The 22808-nt window shown below is 38.0% G+C and overlaps 1 protein-coding gene across 34 annotated transcripts in view; it reads right to left on the bottom strand.

The window, feature by feature from the left end:
- Positions 1-22808, bottom strand: part of PTPRD (protein tyrosine phosphatase receptor type D) — a 1154377-nt gene that overhangs the window by 362413 nt on the left and 769156 nt on the right. The window contains exon 1 of one of the 34 annotated variants that reach the window (XM_085567662.1): positions 9955-11014. The exons of 31 other annotated variants lie outside the window; for them this stretch is intronic. The gene's annotated coding sequence lies outside the window, so the exon portion shown is untranslated. Of the gene's footprint in view, positions 1-9303; positions 9713-9954; positions 11015-22808 lie in introns of those variants that run through there. 2 more of the 34 variants (XM_077790506.2, XM_085567663.1) reach the window with 2 other exon arrangements.

Below are 22808 nucleotides of genomic sequence, written 5' to 3'. Positions count from 1 at the left end.
ATGTGGAAAGCTCCCTGCTGTGAAAAATGGGAAGTGGTTGAAAAAGCAGTGATTTCATAGAGAAGGAAAAGACATTGTTGTATCCTATCCAAGACATAAAAGACAGCACAGAACTTTTTAAGACAGATAGCCTATACTTATTCAAATACCTCAACAAAGGCAGCAGGCAGACAGGTATACATGTGGAGTCATGAGTACACCAATGCCTGTACTCAAAGACTACTTTCTAGATATGATACATAGTCAAAGAAATCAGAGATCAATCCGAATGGACATGCTCATAATTTGTAGCAGAAGTAAAAAATCATATATTAAGCCTTTGAGATTGCAATGACAATTGGTTTCAGAGGGCATTTTTACAACATAACAAATAAAAGTATGCAATGCTCATGATTTCAGTGGCATTCTAAAAAAGTAAAGACTTGTTTAGTGAGTCACTCTCACAATTTCTGAGAGCTCACAATCTCAGGTATGTTCTCACAATAAGAAGCAAGAACTGCTATGGAGAGTTGCATTTAAAGGACACCTAAAAGACTTGTTCCAGAGAGAGTGAAGTACAGTATAGAAGAGTTGGAAGAAGTAGACATTGGTATTTGTTCCAGAAGACACATTTCTCTTTCCTGATTGCTCTTTAAAAAACTGTACAATCGCAAAATCAAGATAGAGAACAACTTGGATACAGAGATGGGGAAGGGACATCCCCAGTCACAGCTGTGAAATTGTCATTGATTGGATAGCAGTTTTGCTTTAGTGTGAAAATTCTGAGATTGCAAAATTTCAATCCTTATTCTTGAATTCAGGTTCATCCCATTCTCAAGTTCTTCAGTGTTTTCAAGTGTTGTGTCACATTAAATATGAAATAGAGCTTAACACCATTATCTGAGCAACAGATAAAAACTGCAGAAAAAAATCTCTGCCTAATTTTCTGATTGGTATCTGCAACATGAAGTTAATCCAGGAAAGAAAAATTTTCACAACAAAATGGCAAGCTCTTCACCTCTTAACAAAAATGACAGTAAAAAAAAGACTGAACAGTTTGTCTGTCTGTTAAGAGTATACCTCTGTTAAGCACTGGTTACTATATAAACATATTTAGCAATTCAATTCTATCATCGTGATAGAAAAATCTTACCATACTTTTCTTCTATATATGATAATGTATTTTCATTTGCTTATTAATCTCTGTCTCTCTAATCTGGACTAACTGCAGAGATTAGCAAAAATGAAAAAACAGTTTTAAGGTCTCTGCAGCTTTCATGGTTTATATACACCACAGTAAAAAGTACAAAGACCGACTGAGATTATAAATTCAAATTGCTTGAAGACATAGGAATCCACACCTCTAAGAAGTCTACTAGTTATTTTCATGCTTTCTAATACCTTTGGAATAAGATTACCCTCGTGCACTAGATTAATAAAGCAATCCTATGAATAAACCAGCAAGACACACAGTCCTATTAAGTGTCCTTTTAGGGATTACATTGTTCAGAAGGACATGTATCTATTCCATCAGATACAATCAAACAGATGAAGAATAAACATTTCTTTTTTCATATATATATATATATATATATATATACATAGTATTTAATACATTCAGCCCCACACTATCCAAAGTTAAATTAACCAAAATACTATTGCTGTAGTCCTAATACTCTATTTTTTTCCAGAGTCACTGTAGTCATGCAAAATTAAACCCAAAGAATGCTAGGATTCTTATGGAGGTGTGATTCCTCCTGCAGGCATTCCCTACCACCTGTTAGCATTACTAAGTACAACACTCTCTTCATTGTCTGCTTCCCTTGATGAAATTTTCATCTGGTCACTATGCTGATACTTCATGGGGCCATTTAGGACACATTTTGAAAATATAAAATGGCAAACAAGTATAAATTCTACATATTGAACATTTTCTGCCCAATTCTAGATATTGAACGAAATGCCAACAACCATTTACACTAATTATACACTTTTCTTCAACAAAACAAAATTTTATTAAATTATCATTAATATGAACTAAGACAAAAAGTTCTTTAGGTTAATATTACAATTTTTCTATCACATGCCATGTACAGTAGAAAAATTCAAGGCTTTTCATGTCAATAAAAAATAATATCCCAAAAATACCCAAATTATCAAAAAAAGTAAGAAGATTTTTCACTGTTTGAAAAATTCTGTTAATCAAGATTCATTGATATACTTAATGGCAATGAGCAAAAGTCCATTCTTCATGAAATAGGTCAAAAATGAAAGAAAATGTCTAGTAACAGAATCAATCTTTTATTGTTAGTAAAATAAATTGGTAAATAGTGAATATTTATTACTTAAGCAAACAGAGTTTTCCAAATAAAGTCAATGGCATGCTGCCAATAAGTAGAATACATAGGCATTTGGCAAAAGGCCATTTCCTTGATGCAAAATTGTTCTCTGGATAAGTATTTCTCTTTACCAAAATGCTTCTTACTCCCCAATTTATGAGATACTATGAATCAACTGATCAGATATTTCATTAAGCTTTCTTGCCTGGATTTAAATTTAACCACGGCTAGGATTACCCAAGGTAGAAGTCCTATCACTTAGGCAAAGGCACAAAAGCACTATGGATCTGATCCAAACAATGCTGCTGTCAAATGAAATCTTTCTCACCGATCACTGAAGGTTTTCAGCCTACTAGCACAACTTTTCTAAGACTTGACAGAAAAATCCACCTATACCATTATGGTACAAATTAATAAAAACAATTCAAAAACAGTTTGCAAGCTTAACAATAAAGCAGTCTGGGATTTCTGTACACCTTTCTCAACCATATTTTTTTAAAGTTAATCACATTATTGTGTATCAGGAGCAAACTTCAACAGCTCAGGGAAGGCAAATAGTAAAAAAAAAAAAAAAAAGTCTGAAAGTCTAATCTCAACAAATGCATCTGAAAAGACAGCTAAGGGTATGTAAACTATCCACTTTTATTAACGATACGTATTGTGATACCTGAATTAAGGTAACATTATATGTCATCAAAGTAAACTCCTTCTACCTGATGAACATGTACCCTTTCATCACTGATGGATATCTACTCTGCCTTGGTCATGCTGCTGAAGACCCCTAACATATATTTCTTCCATGGGAAAAAAAAACCCTATTTTTAGGTCAAAAACAAGAATATGTTCTGAAACACAGCTGAAACAATTGAAATGAAAAGTCAAAAGTGTCAATTCCAAACTTCTTAACACAGGTTAAAATCCAATATAAAAGATTTCTAAATAACATCACGTCATCCAATTTACTTTTTGTAGCTATTTCTGTGTGTTGCTGTGAAACAAAAGGGCACACTCATGACTAAATTTATCCTTGCTATTCACAAATCTACTTATTCTTTCTCCCTAGTATGAATAGCTTATGCAGCAATACAAGCTCAGCATGGAACATACCTAGTTGTTGTGGGCTTTTTTTTTCCCCTAAAGAAATGCTACTGGTTACTTTGGTGAAGAGATATAAGGCTGTAAATTCCTATCCTCCATCAGTAGCACTGACCTCAGAGAAAACCCCACAACTGGCTACAGGCATTCAACATCCATCATTGCTCCTGAAACCTAATCTTTCAGGGAAGGACAGCTGCTCTGGGCAGTAGTTAAGCAGCTTTCTAAGATACACGACCATCCTAAACAAACAAAAATAAATAAATAAAACTTCCTGTCCTACTTTCTGATCAGTGTTTTAGAAATCTTACATTGCATGCTCTTTACATCAAATGAGTAATTTTCAAAAGAATAAACTCTTTGCTTATTAAGAAAAAATAGTCAAATTCCAGGAAGTGTTAATACACAGTACACATGTAAACAGGATTTTAACAAAAAGTAGCATAAAAGGTAAAGAAATTATGCACCTGACAGACACATTACTGAAACCTAGGCAGAAAATACTTGGTCCTACAAACAACCTTTTAAAAAAAAGACCTCCCTGCCTTCAATAAATTCCATAGAGGAAGAAAGCCCTTTCTTAAAGTAAAAAGAAAAGAAAATTAAACGAGTGATTAACAGAAGTTTAGTAATACAGGTGAACACGGACAAATTAATCATGTCTCTGGGTTAGAAACAGTGGCATGCATCTACTTCATAAACTCATTCTCTGTGTCATAATAATGAAAAAAATGGGCTAGAGTACAGAATTCTGTATGTATTTTTGTGAACTTTAGTAAGATCAGTTTTATCTTTGTTTTTATAAGAAAAGGGGAAAGGAGTGGGGAGGCGAAGGAAGGCGAGGGAGAGGGAGAGGCAGAGGCAGAGGGAGGGGAACCGGGAAAGGGAGAGGGAGAGGGAGAGAACAAAAAATGAGCTAGTAGCAATAGCAGTCTATTCCTTGTACACAAAATTCAGCTTTTTTGGTGAAATTTTATAAAAAGAGTATGGCCTGCAGATAGTTCCAAAAGAAGTTAAGATTTTTTTTTATTTGATCAACGTCGTAAAGCAAGCAGAATTACTGTGTTCAAACCCAGCAAACAGAGATTTTCTGAAGATCAGAACAACTAAGACACTGCTAACAGAATGTATTTGAGTTTTTTTCTTACTGAGTCAAAGCAAGTATCTATAAACCCAGATTTTTGGGTAAAACCAGTGAATAAGCCAAGGTGAAGTGCTGACATCAAAATAGGATTGGGCAAATTTGTTAGAGAATTGTGTATTTATTTGCAAATTTATACCTAAGTCACATTTGTTTTGGTCAGGTTGGTACTGACTATGTTCTTCTTAGGAATCACCTGATTCAGCAACCTAAAAAGACTGATTTTATACACTATTTACTGAACTCTGACTTACAGAGACACAATTTAACGAACTCTGAAGACTGTAAAAGAAAGAGCAATATAATTGCTGGTAAAACTTGATATACCACATTTGATATACTGCTTGGGAAAAAGGTGTGCATTATCTGACCACAACATAATGTGAGCAGTCTGGCTGGCACTAACCAGGACATCCATTTTGATTGTCTGCAAATAATAAATTAATTTGTATACCCGAGGCGTGACTTCACTAACTGGACGATTACAGAAAAACTAAAATAACTGCATTGTGCTTAAATATGAAGAAGCTCAAGACATGACAGTATGCTATTAAGGTATGTCCTCTTGTACAATAAATCAAAGTGCCTGAAATTCCATCTTTTTATTTTGAATGAGGAGGACATTCTCTGCCAATTCTTTGTATTCAAAGGCACATATAAAACTTCCACCAAAAATCACATATCAAGTATAAACAGGGAAGCTGATTTTAGAAAAAAAAAACCTACCTCTTTTGAAACTCTACTGCAAAATAATCATATTGTCTTTTTTGTTTTTCTCATTCTATAACTGTGGTATTAAGGTTACGAAGAAGCCTGTCACACCATGTAAGCAGAAGACACCTAAAAAGGTAAGTTTAGGGAATATCATATGGAAATTCAGACTATATATACCTGCTGATGTAGATAAAAAACAAGCTCATAGTATTTTGACTTGGCACTTTTAACAATTAATTGAAAGAACCTGAATAATAAATAAGTTCTTAAAAAGCACTACATATTTTATTCAATTTAACATCATTTTTTGCAAAGAAACAATTTTTATTATTCTGCGTTTCTCTTACTAGCATTTTATATATCCACTTCTTATAGGAAGACACAAACATGCTATATTTAAGTATTATCAATAAACTACTAAAAGTCATCTGAGCTTATGAAATATAAGGTGAAACTGTGCAGTAGTAAACATGATGTCTTAAAAAAACAAGTGAAATGGAGCTTGTTGGAAAGAAATTTATATGCAAACCACTCTCATGTAACCTTTTTCTAAATCATCAGATTTCTCCAGCTGTACTGCAGTCTTCACCATAGCACATCACCAGAAGTAAGCTTCCTCTCTGCTCCTACTTGTTAAATTCCTGATAGTATTCAAATAAGTATTTTTAAACAAATATTCTTGCTTTAGGCTGCCAATTTGCCAGCATACATTCATTAATTGGCTTTATTTAAGGCCTTTTCCAAAGAATACAAGGATTAAGCAAATAAAGTACACTCACAGAATATGTGATATTGAGAGTTTTCACAAAAATACAGTATTTTAACTATGTCTTGACAACTGTTATTAAAAAGAATTACAATGAAAGCAAGGTCCTGTTACTATAGATGGCATTATCTGACTGACACTGAACTTAAACCAGCAAATATCCTTTTCTCAACTCTTGTTAGAGAACAAAAGCTTAAAAACCACCACAGTTATATGCAAAAATGAAATACAATGATTCATAGATCCACACCATATTACTCCTTTTGATATCCAAAGCACAAATGAAGCGCCTTTCCTCTGCATTTCAGAGCCACCGCCTTGGTTTACTGATAAGCAGTAAGACTTACACTTTTGAACCAATGCTTATCATTTGAGAAAGCCTTTAAAGCAGATTTCATTACATTTCATCAAAACTTTACCTAAGGCGCACACACGCATTTCAGAAAATTAAGCTCAGTCAATATTTGCACAACTGTTGTCAGCAAGATGACAAAAAAACCCTCTTGCTGTAACTGGCCCAACGCCAAACAATATATAAGACTAAGATGTTTTAAAAGACAGCTTATTAAAAAATTAACATACCATAGGGAAACTGCTTTTTGATTGTATGACCTTACTGTGATTCAGCCTGAAAATCCTTCCAAATGAGAATTCTCAAAGAGCTTAGTAATGGAAGTTCCTTTCGAAGGAAATCCAATATGCAAATATTACAGCTGTGCTCTTTTACAAATTATCTGCCTTGTTTCAAAAACTGAAAACCAACAATGGAACAGCGCAAGTATACTTGACCTTACTGCTTAATGTCTATTAAGAAGGCTATGGCTGGTGGATTTTAAATTTCTGAAACTGACACTCGAGGATGTATCGTGCATCTTCAGCCCATGTCCCATAAATGCTGACTACACTCCAGCCAAAGCCTTGGAGCTGACACATTCTCCAACTTACATAACACTTACAAAGCTAGTTTAAATACACCATCAATCTATGTCTGCCTCTGCCTTGTAGAAATCGTGTTTAGTTTATCTTTTAACCCTACACTTGCATGGAACAGTACCATTACTGTTACATACATTACATAGAAAAAACACACAGGCAACAAATCTGATTTTCTCAGCTTACAGAAAATATGAAGTGCAGAAGACACACAAATCCAACTTTGCCCAAAATTTGCACCTCCTGAGTCATGTTCATCCCATCTCCCAGAGTAATCAAGAAAGCAGAGACACTGGACACAATACAGGACTGGGGAGGCAGATGAAGTGGGGTAAAAAATGAAAACTAAATAACATGCAATTTGTACCCACCTCCCAAAAAACTGCAATCTCATTTATTAGTAAGGAATGAATTATTGGCATCCTTGCTTTTCACATTATGTACCTGTGTAAAAAATGTCTGGTGAAAGTGAGCATATGCCATGCACTGGTATCTGCTCTATGAGAGCAGTTTATACAGGCCCCTAGTGGCTCAGTACACACAGCAGCAGATGAATTCCTACTCTTCAGCTTGTGTAGTTTTGGTCCTTGCATTCCTCAAACGTAGAAGCAAAAGGCAATGTTAAAAATGAGAGATGAATCGCTGACCGGACTTAAATCTTCAGATATTTAGTTCTTTACCTCATCCCCAGGTACATTCTTGCACAGCCTCTCCTAAGATTAGGCACTGATTTACTAACACCCATTGACTTCGCTGACTGCTGGTGGTTTGAGTTACATAACCATCACAGCACAACGCTTATTCACATTATTCTTTAGCGCTCGTTTTAAAAGTAGTATGACTGACAGGTCTAAAAGCAGGTCCTATGACAAATTCCTGAAATCTAGAAATACCAAAGTATCATTTTCCATACCATGCCTTACCATTCCTAAGAGCTTGCCATAGCATACACAAACGATAATTAATTTCTTAGGATCTTCTTAGAGTAGAAGACTTCTACTAAGACAAAGCTTTTACTGCTTTAAGTGGATACAGAAAAGCTATACATCATTTCTGTGCTGAAAGATATCTAAATATACCCCACCATATTAACACAACTGACAAAACTAAAATTGGAAAGCTACTCATGTAAAAAGTATCTCATTAAATCCATTCTTTCTGTGTAACACTCGGTACCTTAAAAATCCCTTGCCAGTATATTTACAGCTTTTAGCAATTTTGACTGAGTGAAATTTGACAGCTGAATTTATTAAACTGACCAGTTTGTCAATTTCACACATTAAAAAGCAGTAATAGCTCATCTCATGAGAGGGAATTTAAAGAAGCAATCAAAAAATTCCCTACTAAAGTAAGATGCAAGTACATATGATTGTATTTAGGACAGGGGAGAATCTTTTTTTTTTTTTTTCTTCAGAGTTGCTCCATTCATAACAAGAATTGTAGGATTCGTTGCTCACAGCCCAGGAGAAAATGATGTCATTTACTACACATTTTTACAGCAAGAAAAGAAAGTACTGATTGTTACAACATTTTAAACCACTAGCAGATACTAGAAGTAGGAAAACTATGATACATACATTTTTCCATCTCTGTATTGAAATTCCCAATAATGTCCCAATATTACAGAGAAGTTGCTTGTGCTTGAACAAAAGGTCTGTTGGAAGCAATCTCTGAAAGGCTGAGAAGACAATCATAGCTTCCCACATTAATCCTAAATTTAAGATAATATAAGTGTCATCACAAATACTCTGTAAATAGGAAACTCGAAAGTCAATCAGCATCTACAGACTTATCCCAAACCTAATGCCATCTCAGGCGACAAGTGAAGGAACACATAAAACCCTAACTATTCTTTGTAAATAAATTAACCCTTCTACATGTGTCAAAACTGAGAATATGAACATCGAAATCATTGTAAAGAAGCTGCCATCCTTACACGAGGCAGTAATTGTACAAAGGCCAAGCAAAAGAATAAAATAAGCATGACAGTTGTTCTGGAGAAGTAACAAGGAGAAGTAGGCATTCAAAAGCCATACATGCAAAGCTGAGTGGTAATCACTTAAAATTGGAAGAATACCGTTCTGTCGAGAACAGATAATAGGCAAAATAGGGAATTCCGTGCAAGGAAACAACTGCTTAAGGAAACAACAGTCTGGGAGAGCCCGCTTGCAGCAGTAAGGAGTGCCTCCTTGCACGGGCAGACGGCGCAGAGGGTGCTGCTAAGTTTGCTGAACAAATTCAAGAGCCCCTTTGCAAGCGCTCGGAAAACTGAGTTTCCAGCCCGATGTGCTTCCTTTCAAGTGGCTTCGCGAGAGTAAACAAATTAAAAGCCTAACCTGTGAAAAGCTTCGCATCCCCGTGCCTTCCCGCTCCGCCGAGAGACAGCAGGAGGAGGAAGAGGAGGAGGAGGAGGAGAACGAGGAGAAGGAGGAGGAGGAGAAGGAAGAGAGAGCTGTGTTCGGACCAGCGCCCGCGGTCCCTACTGGCCGCTCGCCCCCAAGCCCCGTCTCCAGTAGCAGACGCCTGGTCTCTCACCCCTGCTACCGTCCCCCATCTCCGAACCCGTTGGAATAAACAAAATATTAATATTAATAATTCGTTCGCCAAAGCAAACAGACAGTGTGTAATTACCGTACTCCCCTCTCCCCGCCCGCGCACAGCCGCACTCAGTGGAAACGTCGACTCCGATCCATCAATCGCCTTCTCCCTGCCCCATCCCCCGTCCCCGTACCGCAGCTCCCCTCGCTCCCCGAGCAGGCCTCGCCGCCAGGCTGAGACCCGGCGGGGAAGCGCGGGGAGCGGGCTGGAAGCTGCCGGGGGGAAGCCCCGGGGCACCCACGGGAGAGTTGTGCGTGAGGGACATGTGTGCAGCCTGCGCGCACACACACACACGCACACTTCTGTGCTCGCACACACAAGCGCGCCCAGAGAGGCGGCGAAGAGGGAGCGGCGGCGGAGGAAAAATGGGTCAGGAGCGGGGCAGTTACCTGGTCATGCTGGCTCCCCCGGTCCCAGCAGCAGCCTTCGCCGCTGCCCGCCCGCCTGCCGCTGCTTCCCGCCGCCGCCGCCACCTCCTCCCGCTGCTCCCGGTCGGCTCCGGGGCGGCCAATTTAATCCGAGCCCCGCTGCAGCAGCAGCAGCAGCTACGAGCGAAGCCCCGCCGCTGCTGCCTGACGCTCGTGCGTGTCTCTCACAGTGCGGCGCCGGGGAGTAGGAGAGAGTCAACGAGAGTCCGAAAATCCAGCATCCAGAAGAGCCAGGTCCCCGCCTGCCTCCTCTTGCCAGCGCCGCCTCTCCTCCGCGCTGCTCTAGTCCGCTCTGCTCTTCTCCTCTCCTTCCTGCGGCGGCTGCTGCTGCTCCCGGGCGCGCTCTCTGTTCCCCAGCTAGCTGCTCCGTTTCCCCTCCTCCTCCTCCTCCTCCCTCTCTCTCGCTCTCTCCCTCTCTCTCCTTCTTCCTTCCCCTTCACTCTTTCTTTTTTTTTTTTTTAATTTCCTCTCCTTCCTCCTTTTCTTTCTTTTCTTTTCTTTTCTTTTCTTCCTTCGTCTTTTCTAACCGATCTTTTGCTACATATAAAAGCGAGGTCTCCCACCCACTCTCCCGCCCCCCCTTGCTACAAAAAGTGCAGTGCAAACAAAAGCGAGAGAAGAGGGCACAGGGCGGGCGGAGTGGTGAGGGCAGATACGAGGGGGAAAAAAAAATCCCAGAAACCGTGCCCGAGAGTGGAAACGTGAAAATCCCTCCCCCACAACTCCGCTTCGCTCCTCTGGGGAACAAGGGGGACGCCGTGGGGACACCGGCAGAGACGGCGCTCTCCCGTTTGCTGTGGGCTTTGGGTTGGATGGCTGTTTGCGCTTTTGTGTGTGTGTGTGTGTGTGTGTGTGTGTGTGTGTGTGCTTTTGCCTTTTTTTTTTTTTTTTTTGGTTGGGTGGTGGGTTTTTGTGATTATTCTTTTTTAATCCTCTTACGCCGTGTGGCTCTCAGGACCCGCACAGCGCCGAGCCCCGGGGCAGCGTGCTGCCGCTGTCCGTGCCTGTGCGTGTGAGGGCAGGGCGGGGGGGCGCGGCCGGCCCAGCTCGGGCCGCGCGCCGGCCGGCCACCGGCGCCGCGCGCCGCACGCACACCGCGCGCCGCCGGGCGCCGGGGACGGGGCGCTGACGTCACCGGGAGCGGGCCGGGGAGGGCGGCGGGCGGCGCGGCGGAACTTCCCCGGGCCTGCGCCGCGCCGCCCGCGCTCAACTTGGTGCGCGCCTCCGCGGACAGATGGGCAAACCCGCGGGGGTGTCCCAGAGGGACCGCGTGGCAGAGCGGTATTTTAGTAGCAGTCGTCTTTGTGTGTGGCATATCTCAGGTTTTCTTCCCTGGTGAATGGTCAGGTTCCATGCGGAGTGACAACACATGTTGCTTGGCACGGTCGGTGGCGTAACATTGGGCTGGAACGGGGTCCATCCCGACTCTTCTTAACCTTCTGTCCAGTCCTCTGCAGAGAAGGAACATAGGTGGAAATAGCAGGGTGAAGAGTGCTGTGGAAAATGTCAGTGTGTGCTTATAGGCGTCTTTGGAAGCCTGGAAGATACACCCTCTGTGACACGGGTCATGCTGTCTAAAATGGGGCAGAGTCTCAGTATAAACGCAGTTAGTGCTAGCGCATTAATAGGCGGGAGCCCATTAATGCTGATGCTGAAGAAGTTGGCTTTCCTGGAACAGGAATGGTGGAATGAAGCTCCGGCTGCACTGCTGGCTCAGTGGTGCTTCTTGTCCCGAGTTCCATACCGGCTGGCTGCAGCCCCATCAAGCTGTGTAGCTCCTGATTCTTCTGAAGTCAGTCTTGTTGGCACCTGCTAAGCTCATTGCAGGTCATTGCTCCTTTTCTGCAGAGGAGAATGATTTGGGTGTTTTCTATCATATAATCGTGTTTTATCATCCTCTGGAAGCTAGTGCTGCTAGCATGAAGGCTGACAAAAGTGAAAATAAACTTTGTTCTCCACAAGTCCCATAAATTGCTGTCTTCTTTTGATGTTGCCAGTTATACCATGAAAAATGGTCACCCAAATAATCTCACACTTAAAAGAACACTAATGCTTTCCAAACAGTATCTTTCAAAATACCAGGTAACCTTGTACAATAACTACTTTGTATGAAAAGGTAAATATATGAAATGTGGCACAGAAGATTACTTTTTATCTACTCAAAAAGAACGAACTGTTCCATAAAAGACTAGCTTTTCAACAAGCAAGTGTCTTCAAAGTACAACACAAATCAAAAACCGGGCAAAATGCTACTTGGTCTTTATTGCAACAAATGTTGTTAAAGAAAGCAAGACTTAAATCATCACCTTTGGCCCCTTGACTGAAATAGCTTCAAGGCTACATTTGCTTTGAAATGGCAACACAAAATAGATATTTTAGGTTTTAATGTTATGTCCCAGCAGTTCACAGGAGTAACTTAGCTGTTTTAGTGCTCTTCATGCTGTGATCCTTGCATGACTTTGAAGGGCTGAACAATAAACTCATGTATTTTGGTTTTTTTACATGGTATCACAACATGGATGTGAGGTTTGAGGACTACGTTTAGCTTTACTTTTTTTTAGTGTCATAAGCAGGTTATGTAATTCTTCCTTTAGTTCAGTCAGTCTGCAATAAATTATCACATTAGGAATAAATGCAGTTCTTTTTATAAAAATATTAAAACCAGATCTCATTATTTAAAAGATGTTTTGTAGTGGTGCCAAAGGAAAAAAAAAAAAAACAGATAAGAAATTACCCTAAATTAATGAAGAAGCATTAAAACACTGTATATTTCTGCTGCTGTATTGCAAATCAGCTTTTGCTATCAGTAGCATAAATTTTGTATTTAAGATGGTAGTGTGCACATACACATACATTACCCTGTATATGTGGTGTGTTAATATTCCTTTAACATTCCTTTCCTTCTAAGAGCAGATGACACAATGAGAAGCTTAATTCATGTGTTACAAACTACTCATTAAGGCAGATTTTCCCCCCAAACTTAAAAAAATCTGAACACAGTATTCTATACTAGTGTTTTATTTCTGCCAAGATTGCAGCAGTATGTTACTCTATGGCTAGTACAGCGCTGAACTGGAAATACAACTACACACTCTAAACTTTGAAATGGTTCCTGTAAAACATTTAATGATCTCTAAGATAGTACTTAAACTGGACTTGGAAGATAGACATGTTGGTGAGGTTTTTTTGGTTTTTTTGCTGGGGGTTTTGAGGTGGAAGGAAGATTTTATAATTTGGAAATAAGTATCATATATTCCCTTAGAGGTTTTCAAAAAAATATTCATCTTTGTCATGTCATCCCAGATTAACTGTTCAAATCTCGTTCTTCCTGCTCATGCAGCTGTTTCCAGTCTTCTCATGGAGACTGCACACCAGCAGTGAAAATCTTATGTGAAGTGCAAGATATGAGTGCAGGTTTAAATCTCAAAAATTGCAGCAAAGGAGGAAGCAAAATGAGTCAGCTTGCCTGCTGTTCATCTGAATACTTACCTGTGACTATATTCTTGAGTAACTTCTACCATACCTCTTCAAAAGGTCAACTTTAGACCTTAATGTATCTATCAGGCTCGTGAATTTAATGTATTAAATAGTACTCTGTTCATAGTGGGCAGTATTATTTTCATTTCATCTGTTCTGCCTTTTGTTATTGCTTTCTATTCCTGATAAATAGCATCCCACAAAACTCTTTAACACAGCTATTCCACTAACAACTGGGACCAGTGGCCATTGGTTCAGTACACAGCAAAATCAGGAAGGCAAGGGGGAGTAGGAAAAGTTGCTCTACAGCCTCTCCCTTTTTTTCCGTAATACATTATGATAGCCGTATTTTACAGTTATTTATGATTAACGTATGGCAAGCTGTCGGCTGAAATCTAACAGGTGATTTGTCATAAAACTGCATTAATACATATTTTAGGCATTGACTTGCAAAATGATTATGAGAAATGTTCCTGAGTTGCCATACTGATATTTGGAAATTCTCATTTTTAGACCACAGATACTTTAAGCTCCTATTGTTAAGGTTAATAAAACACTACTAGACAAGTAAACACATGCTATCTATATGCAAAAATTTATTCTGCTAATTCAGTTTGTGCACACATCTTTTAAGAGCTGATTTAGTATCTCACTAGACTCTGTCAGTAGTTGTCTTTATTTTGTAAATATTTTTGATTCATATGTATCTAACTTATGAAACTTCACTACTTAGACACAAAGGTATGGAGAGAAAAGCAATTTTCAGTGCAACTCTTTATGATAATTTTTGCCACATCTGCTATTTTTTTTCCATGCTGAAGGAAATGAAACTTTTTACACTTGTGTGATCCACCTGGTACCCAAACAACTTCTGCATGTGCCAGCACATTCCATTGCAAGGCATTCAGGTCTCTTTTCCTACAGTTCTTAAGCCCTGTTCTAATTTGTCCTCTTTAGAAATAGATGTTAGAAAGATGAGGGAGATGAGCAGGCTGATTCTAACACTTGTCCCAGCTTATTAATTGGTGTGACTGAACCACAGACCTAAACCATAAGGTCTACCATAGCCCCAAAATAGCATGTTGGTGGAATAAGGTGATATAGCACATTAACTCAAAGCAAATTAAGCTTAACTGTTTCTGCTGTCAGGGAAGAACTAGCTCTTTGGGGCTTTTTTTGGTTGTGTTTTGGGGGTTTTTTTTAAGTGGAAAGATCAAGAGGCCAGTAATTAATCGCAGGGCAAATGGAAATCTCCAGGGGTTTAGAGTTGATGAAGTTTTGAGGATTAATTTTGTCAAAGCATACTAAATTGTGTGCCACAAACTGAAAATAAACAGCAGCTTGTGTAGGGAAACCTGTAAATAAAATTTTTAGATAGGGAGGCAGCTTTGTCTTTTATTTCTGTACTATTTGAGATGGTATGAGAACTCTGCTAAGTATTCAGAAAGAAAATACCTAGAATACAGTGTGGTGTTATTTTTCTTGAAAATCATACACCCCCCATAAATAAATAAATAAATAAATAAATACATAAATATATATATATATATATATATATATATATATATATATATACACATACATATATATATACATATATATATACATACATATATATACCTATAAAATGTATGTATGCACACAGGTGCCCGAGGTCTCTTTCAAGATTTGGCATCATTTTGAATATGGTGCAGTAGACTGAGATTTTTGTTCTTATTTTTTTTCTTCTGGATTCAAAATGTAGAAGGTACCACTGCATTTCAAGGACAAGAGAGCTAGGTCTAGAATGTCAGAAATATTCTCTAATTTCAGCAGAGGAAAATAGAAAATGGAATCCAGTAAAGGAAAACTAATAGCCAAACTAACAGCTTGTTAGTTTGAATCCATTGCAACAATAAACCAAAAGTTAGACCTCATACATTACTTAGTGTGTTTGATTATTTAATAGCTCCTCAACATCCACTAGAGAGACTAAAGGCACCATTTTGCAGCCATAAGTCAGAGATCTCTGTATAACACTGCTTGATCTAAATCTTGATATACTTCTTGATCTAAATACTGATAAGTAGCAGAATTCACATACTTTAAAACTCAGGAACAAGAGGAAGATACTAATACCAGAACTGATTCACAGAAATGAAAGATTTGTTTATCTTTGACTTGAACTCTGACTTCTAGTTTCTAGGAAGACACTCACTTCTGGTCAGTTTACATGGCTTCTTTTATTAAAAAAAGTATCCAGAAATGCTCACAAACTAACAGTTGGTCGAAGTGAAGTCTCATTAATCTGAATGTTACGTCCTGCAAAACATCGAGGAGTTTCCAGACTCATTTTATATGGCAGTGCTGTGCTGTCAGGGCATTGAAGAGGGGGTAGAGGGAGGAAAATGAAAAGTCTTAGTTTATTTCTCAACCTTGAACCTTTTGCTTCTTGAATATAAGGGTGTTTAGGGAGAAGCTGCTCAGCCATCTCATGAGGAGAGTGTTTCTGCACTCCTCTCATGTTGTCTCCTTTGTACTGATAAACCAAGGGGCATAGACAAGCACTGGGAGGCAAGAAATGTATTGTCCCAGCAGAATGCTGCATTACAAATCTCACAAGATACAATGCAAAAAGGGAAAATAAAAATAAAAAAATTCTATTCAGTATCTCTCTCTTAAAGTACCTTACAGTTAATATTTGAATATTGCTATTTCTGTGGGCCCATAAATATTTCAAAAACAGCATAGATAAATATCTATAGTACTAAAAGAAGGATATTTTTTGCTAGAGAGGATCCTGTCATGCTCTGTCTTAGCTTTAAGAAAACTTGAATGGTTTAAACCTTTTCCATCTGTTAAATTCTGATCTGAATACAAACACAGAAATTTTTTTTCCTCAACATAACTCCAATTATCTTCAGATAATATGTTTCCTGATTAAAAATATAGAAAAGTATATATTTATATATTTATATCCATAAAAATATGACTAGTGGATAAGTGTTCCCATTAAAAAAATGGTGTTATATTTTCTAATTATGTTTAAGTAAAGGAATGTAAGGAAAATCAAATTATTCTCTCATTTCTTGATGTAGTTTCTCCAGAGGAAGCTGCAAGTTTAATGCCACATCAGTCTAGATAAAATATCCTGAAGTATTTGGTATTAGCCTGAAGTCTGAGTCTTACTAACTGGCCACTTTTCATAAGCATTGTATTCATTTTATTTTCAATTTTAAATATAAAATATTTAAAATTCCATGAATTCTGATACTAGGACAAAACATTTTTACATTATGATTTTGACTCACTTATGTAAACAAATGACTGAATTTTTCACCAGTCAGTAAAAATATTTTCCTTATAAGCATTCTGTTTATGTTAACTTTTCATTGTTTCAGTTTCTGTTTCCTTCCATGCCACTTATTAATCACTAAATGCAAGCCCAGTGAACATTTACTGTTATAGAATCTATGCATTACTACATTCTTTTATGGAAGACTGTGTATTTTGGGCAGAACAAGAGGTGTTAAAACCACATTATCCAAACAAATCTGTTCAGCACACAGCATTCTCTAATCATTTTCATTCTCAGCAATTCAATTAAAACAGAAATTAGGACCATGAGAAAAAAGTCTATATTTTAGCCAAATAACTTATTTGTGAAAAAGGAATGGAAAGATTAAATCTGTTGTATTGAATCCAGATTATTAACAAGCTTGGATGCCAAGTCCTTTTTCTTTCAATGTTGAAAAGCGCTTTCATACATTAGACTCACCCTGTGAGGGAAATCACATATTAGTCACAAGGGGTTTTTTTCAACAACAGAAAAAAATATTTTCAAAGTTCTGTTGTGAAAATGACAACCCATTCATTATGAACTTCAGCAGACACCTTTTTTTTTTTTTAATGCAGATATATTTCAGTGACCTCCATATATTTTTTTTTAATAGGCACAAGCTAGGACAAACATGAACTGGTGGCAATCAAACTCACAAGCTAAGAATTCGCTGGTGTTTTTTTCATTTGGTTCCTTCTCTGAGAAGGCACAAAGGACAGAATAGGGGCAATAAAATCCAACTCCAGTGTTTGTGGAATGAGAGCATATTTCATGTTCTTAATCTCAAGGAGGTTCTGCATATTCAGGTTGCAGGTATGTATGCTTAAGAAAAAGTAAATAGAAGACTTCTTCAGACTTCCTTTTACTTCTCTGTTTCTGTGAAATCTGATTTTGCAACATAAATGTTTCTTTGCTCCCAGTGAAACTTCACATTCTCTTAACACCAATCACATACAGTGTCTTTTCCGAATCATCTATTTCTTTCATCTTCTAATGCCTCCCTTCTCTCTGGCAAGTGATTGTACTTTCTTTTCTTTAAATCTATGCTTTCTCAAATGTATGTCAGCTTCCCCAGCATTACAATACCCTTTCGTTTCCTCTTTCATTCATTTCCTTTTATTTCAGATCTACCTTAGTCTCTCCCTTAAATGCCTCTCTCCTGAGCCTTTTCTAGGTCCAAATCCTTCCAGAATTTTTCATTCCAGAAGTACACTTGTGCTTATTTATGTAACAGGGAAGAGGGGAAATACATATTATTTCCTAATCTGAATTTTTGAGATCCCAGACAAGTCAGCAAATTCTTGTTCAACACATTGAGGAGGCTGTAGCAAAATAGTGTACAACACTTATATATTGTTTTATTGCATCCACTACATACACTCTTCCAGAGAATATCCTTCAGAAGATGGAGGCACTGAGGCAGGGAGCAGTTCTGATACAGGGTATCCCATGGAATATTTCTTCTTGATACAGCATTCACGTAAATGCTTGGTTGGTTATGCATTTCTCTACTTCTCCTGCCTAGATCCAATTCACTTTGGTTCTTCAAGGTGTAAAAATGATCTCAGAAGGAGGTGATTTATAGCTAAAATTTGGAAGCTGCTTTTCTTAAAAATTTTGAGGATGTGGAACATCAAAGGAAAGAACAGGGTCTTAATCTGTTTCTGACTAACAAATAGGTCACAAATATGTCATACTACCTTCAGGAGCAGTAGTAGATGGCATTACATGTCCTTTCAAGAACAGCAATGATCTTGGGATAAGAAAGATATTAATTTAAATGACACAGATATGATTGTCCCGTCTTTTCACATAATTAAGGAGGTAGAAATCTCAGGATTTGTCTAATTCTATGTAAATAACACACCAAATCTCAGAGCATTTATCACAGTTTGTCCCTACAGACTCTGCAGTAAGCAGCAGCTGGTTTTGTGGACTCACTTGAGCAGACACTATTTAAACGGTGTGGCTTAAAAGAATACTGTAATCTTTTTTCTTTGAATGCTGATTCCCAAGGTGGCAAAATGCAATGATGACAGCAATGATGGAAGTTCCTTCCTGTAATTATGCTTTCATCACATTCAACAGTGTACCAGGTACTATCAATATGATCTGAAACAATAAAGTTTGCTATCCAGAGGTAAGTCGCTATCTCATTCCATCAGATGAATTGTCTTTCTTTATGCAGATGCATACACACACATACACAAACGCAAGGCCCCTTTTCTAAAGAGGATATAGAAAAGAACAGGACAAATTTGGAATGGGATTAAGTACTTCTAATTGGGACACTTTCACACAGAGTTTTCTAAAATAGTCTGTACTTGTTTTCTGGACACAAGGAAGTACTAGTTTTTAAATTGTTTTGTCTATGATTTCACTAAGAAGAAAATAGGGAAATAAAATTGGTTTTCTAGTTAAAAATAAAGCTGTAACTTGAATGATTTTTGTTCAGCAAAAATTATTAGTTTATTTGATAAGTCTTCAAGCAACAGACAGAAAGAACAGCAAGATTATATTTAAGAAAAACACTAATGAATTAAAAAAAAAAACAAACAGGAAAAATGTTTGTAGATATTTCTACTGGCTCATCAACCCAGTGTCAGTTGGTGGATAAACAAGATGTGTAAACACCACTGTAGTTGCTCCTTTGTTCAGTGCTATCAGGATGCTGTACATCAAAGTCTAACAAATATTCTATCCTCTTTATTTTGCTTTTACTGAACAGAATAAAGAAGACATGCCTTCAACAGAAGGAGACAGAATCCCAATATCAACTAGGTTGAAAAAAAGAAATCATCCAGCCTATGACATAACACCACCTTGTCAACTAAAACATAGCACCAAGTGCCACATCCAGTCTTTTCTTAAACACCTCCATGGACAGTGACTCACCACCTCCTGCACAGCGCATTCCAATACCCAATAACCCTCTGTGTGAAGAACTTCTTCTTAATGTCCAACCCAAACCTCCCCAGGAACAGCATAAGACTGTGTCCTCTTGTCCTGTTGCTGGGAGAGGAGAGTGACCTCTACCTGACTACAACCTCCCTTCAGGTCGTTGCAGAGATTGGTAAGGTCATAAGGTGATAATACATGCCTCCTCCTCCTACTCCAGTAGGCCTAAGTGATAGGAAGAGCATGGGTATACCAAACTGCAACAACTGAGATATGTTTATAACTGATTATTTCATTTCAAAGAAGAATAAAGCAAAAGGAAGAATTATGAACATAAAAGAAAGTTTCAGAGATTGTTTTCACTTACTAGAATCATATGATGTAGTAAGTAATAGAATTATAATATCATAGAATTTGCTGAGTTGCAAGGGACACATTTGGATCACTGAATCCACCTCTTGGACCTGCACACATCCCCAAGAGTCACATGTGCCCAAGAGCATTATCCAAATGCTGCATGAACTCTGTCAGGCTGCTGCTGGCCCTTCCCTGGAGAGCTGGCTCCAGTGCCCAATCACTCTCTGGGTGAAAACCTTTTTTCTATTTTCTGACTTAAATGTCCACTGACTCATCTTCAAGCTGTTTCCTTGAGTCCTGTCATTGGTCACAAGAGTGAAGAGATCAGTGTCTGCCTCTTCACTTTCCAACAAGGATGTTGAAGACCTCAATGAGGGAGTGTCCTCCAGGCTGAACAGACCTCAGTGACCTCAGCCATTCCTCATACAGCTTCACTTCCAGATCCTTCATGATCCTTGTGGCCCTCCTTCAGATGCTCTCTAATATTGTGACACCCAGAACTGCCCCCAGCTCTGGAAGTGAGGCTGCCCCAGTTCAGAGCAGAGCAGGACAGTCCCCTCCTTTGCCTGGCTGGCCATGCTGTGTCTGTCCCCCCAGGACATGGCTGGCCCTTCTGGCTGCCAGGGCACTGCTTATTAAGACTCTGCTTGCCACAGACCATGATCCCCAGGTCTCTTTTTGCAGGGCTGCTCTCCAGCCTCTCATTCCCCAGTCTATTCACTCAACCAAGGTTGCCCCATTCAATGTGCAGAATCCATCACTTATCCATGTTAAACCTATATATTACCCTGCTAAATATGAGACATGTTTTACAAAAGATGGTTGCCTAATCATGTGAGAATGATCTACATTTCTGCTTCCGTCCTGCATTTGGTTTGTCCTCAACTTTTGTCTGTGCTTATTTTATTTTACTTTTTTACTTTTTACCTAATGATTCATATTGGCCCATGTCAATGATCTGTGTTTTTCATTATTTACAAGTACCTTGTACTACATGGGTATCAAAATGTACTTCCCCAGTGACAAAGTCTGTACATTGCAACCTGTGTACTTACTATACCATTTCATTCTAGTATTCAAAACTGAAGAAAACAGAAATTAAAAGAGTTCAGAGAACTCAAAATGGAATTTTTTACTCACTTGTGCACAGACAGTGGAAATACATAGTTTAAATATGTAGCTGATCATGAAGTTTTGTACCTCTCCCTGCGTTTTTTGGTATCATATGAGATACTGTAAATCTATGTAATATGTACCAAACAGGTTATATAGACAAAGGACTCATGCCAGTGCCTATGTACATCTTATTTGTAAGCATACTCTTATATTCATCCTATAATAAATGAGGTATATTTAAAGTAATGTACTTGCATAAGTGTTTGCAGAAACAGAGACATAAGAAGTATAGCTATATTTCCCTCTAAAGGCTGAATTAGTCTGCTGAAACTTTTAAAAAGTTCTATGAAAAGTGTATTTTTATAAGAATTGAATTTATCCTGAAAAATATCCAAAATATTGTCACCAAGTGAAAAACATCTAAAGAAACATTAGGAAATGATATTCCCTGAGATAGCTGCTAAAACCTTAGCAATTTCCATCTCCTCATTACTTACATAGTATCCACTCCTCTTTCCTCTATATAAATTGCCTTCTTCTAGTTATGATACAGCAGTGTGATTCAAATCTCCACACAAAACCACAGTGGAAATCTGACTGCTCTGGGAAATTCATAGGGTCTGGCTAGTTAACATAACGGACTACATTCAGAAAATTCCTAGTGCATTTAAAGGTGAAAAAAAAAGGCAAAATCTTTGAAGAGGAAAACCTTTAATAGGGAACTGGTTTTGCGTTTGCAAATCCTAATTTTAGTCTCCCTTTGCAGTGGATGTTCAAGGATAGTAATAGAACTGCAGTGCTTTCTCAAGAGTTTGGAGCTTTGTCAGCTAGCTGGCCTGGTTAAAGATTTCATTATTTGCTATTGACAGAACACATAGGCATAAAGCATTTACTAGTTTATCATTCTAAGTTAATAAATGGTATCTATTTAAATCTAGGAAACTCACTTGCAAAGATAACTTGGTATATTGTGTGCTTCTTATTGATTGGGAAAAAAAATACAGCAATGGCAAATTAATAAATAGTGGTTCTTTCCCAGAAGTTAATATCAAAACAAAATGGGTATAACTACCATCTTAACACAGTCCAGTTCAAAACTATATTCCTGCAAATATGTTTTCTGGATATATCTAACAGTTATTTGTAATTGCCAAATCAAGAGAAAAATTAATAATGCAATTTTTGTGTTTGTTTCAGAGATCCAAGCATGATTAGCATAAGTAAATTCATTTGTGCTAGCTCATTAAAATCTTTAGAGGCTCCTAATCTCCAACCAACAAGGTAGTCCATGACTCTTGTTTTCATGTTTCACTAAAAATTTGGAAAAACAGAGCTCTTAGCCCAATTCTGTATGAAAATTGCTTTGTGACCACTCTAAATTATCCTATAAATTTTGTTGGATCATATTACACACATAAAATGTGGTAATATTGTATCTTAGTGTATATTTTTTTACGCTTTATGATATGTCCATCCAGTTTATAAACTTAAGAGTTAAATTTCTTATTTATGACTTAACAATAATGAAATTCACTGAATCATAGAATCATTAAGTTTGGAAAAGTGAAGTCATCAAGTCGTCACCAAGATCATCAATCCAAACTTTGACCGAACACCGCTGTGCATGCTAAACCATATAATGAATTCT

This window comes from Lonchura striata, chromosome Z (genome assembly GCF_050655825.1).
Source record: "Lonchura striata isolate lonStrDom1 chromosome Z, ASM5065582v1, whole genome shotgun sequence".
Taxonomy (NCBI): Eukaryota; Metazoa; Chordata; class Aves; order Passeriformes; family Estrildidae; genus Lonchura; species Lonchura striata.
This window is presented reverse-complemented; position numbering and strand designations above follow the sequence as displayed.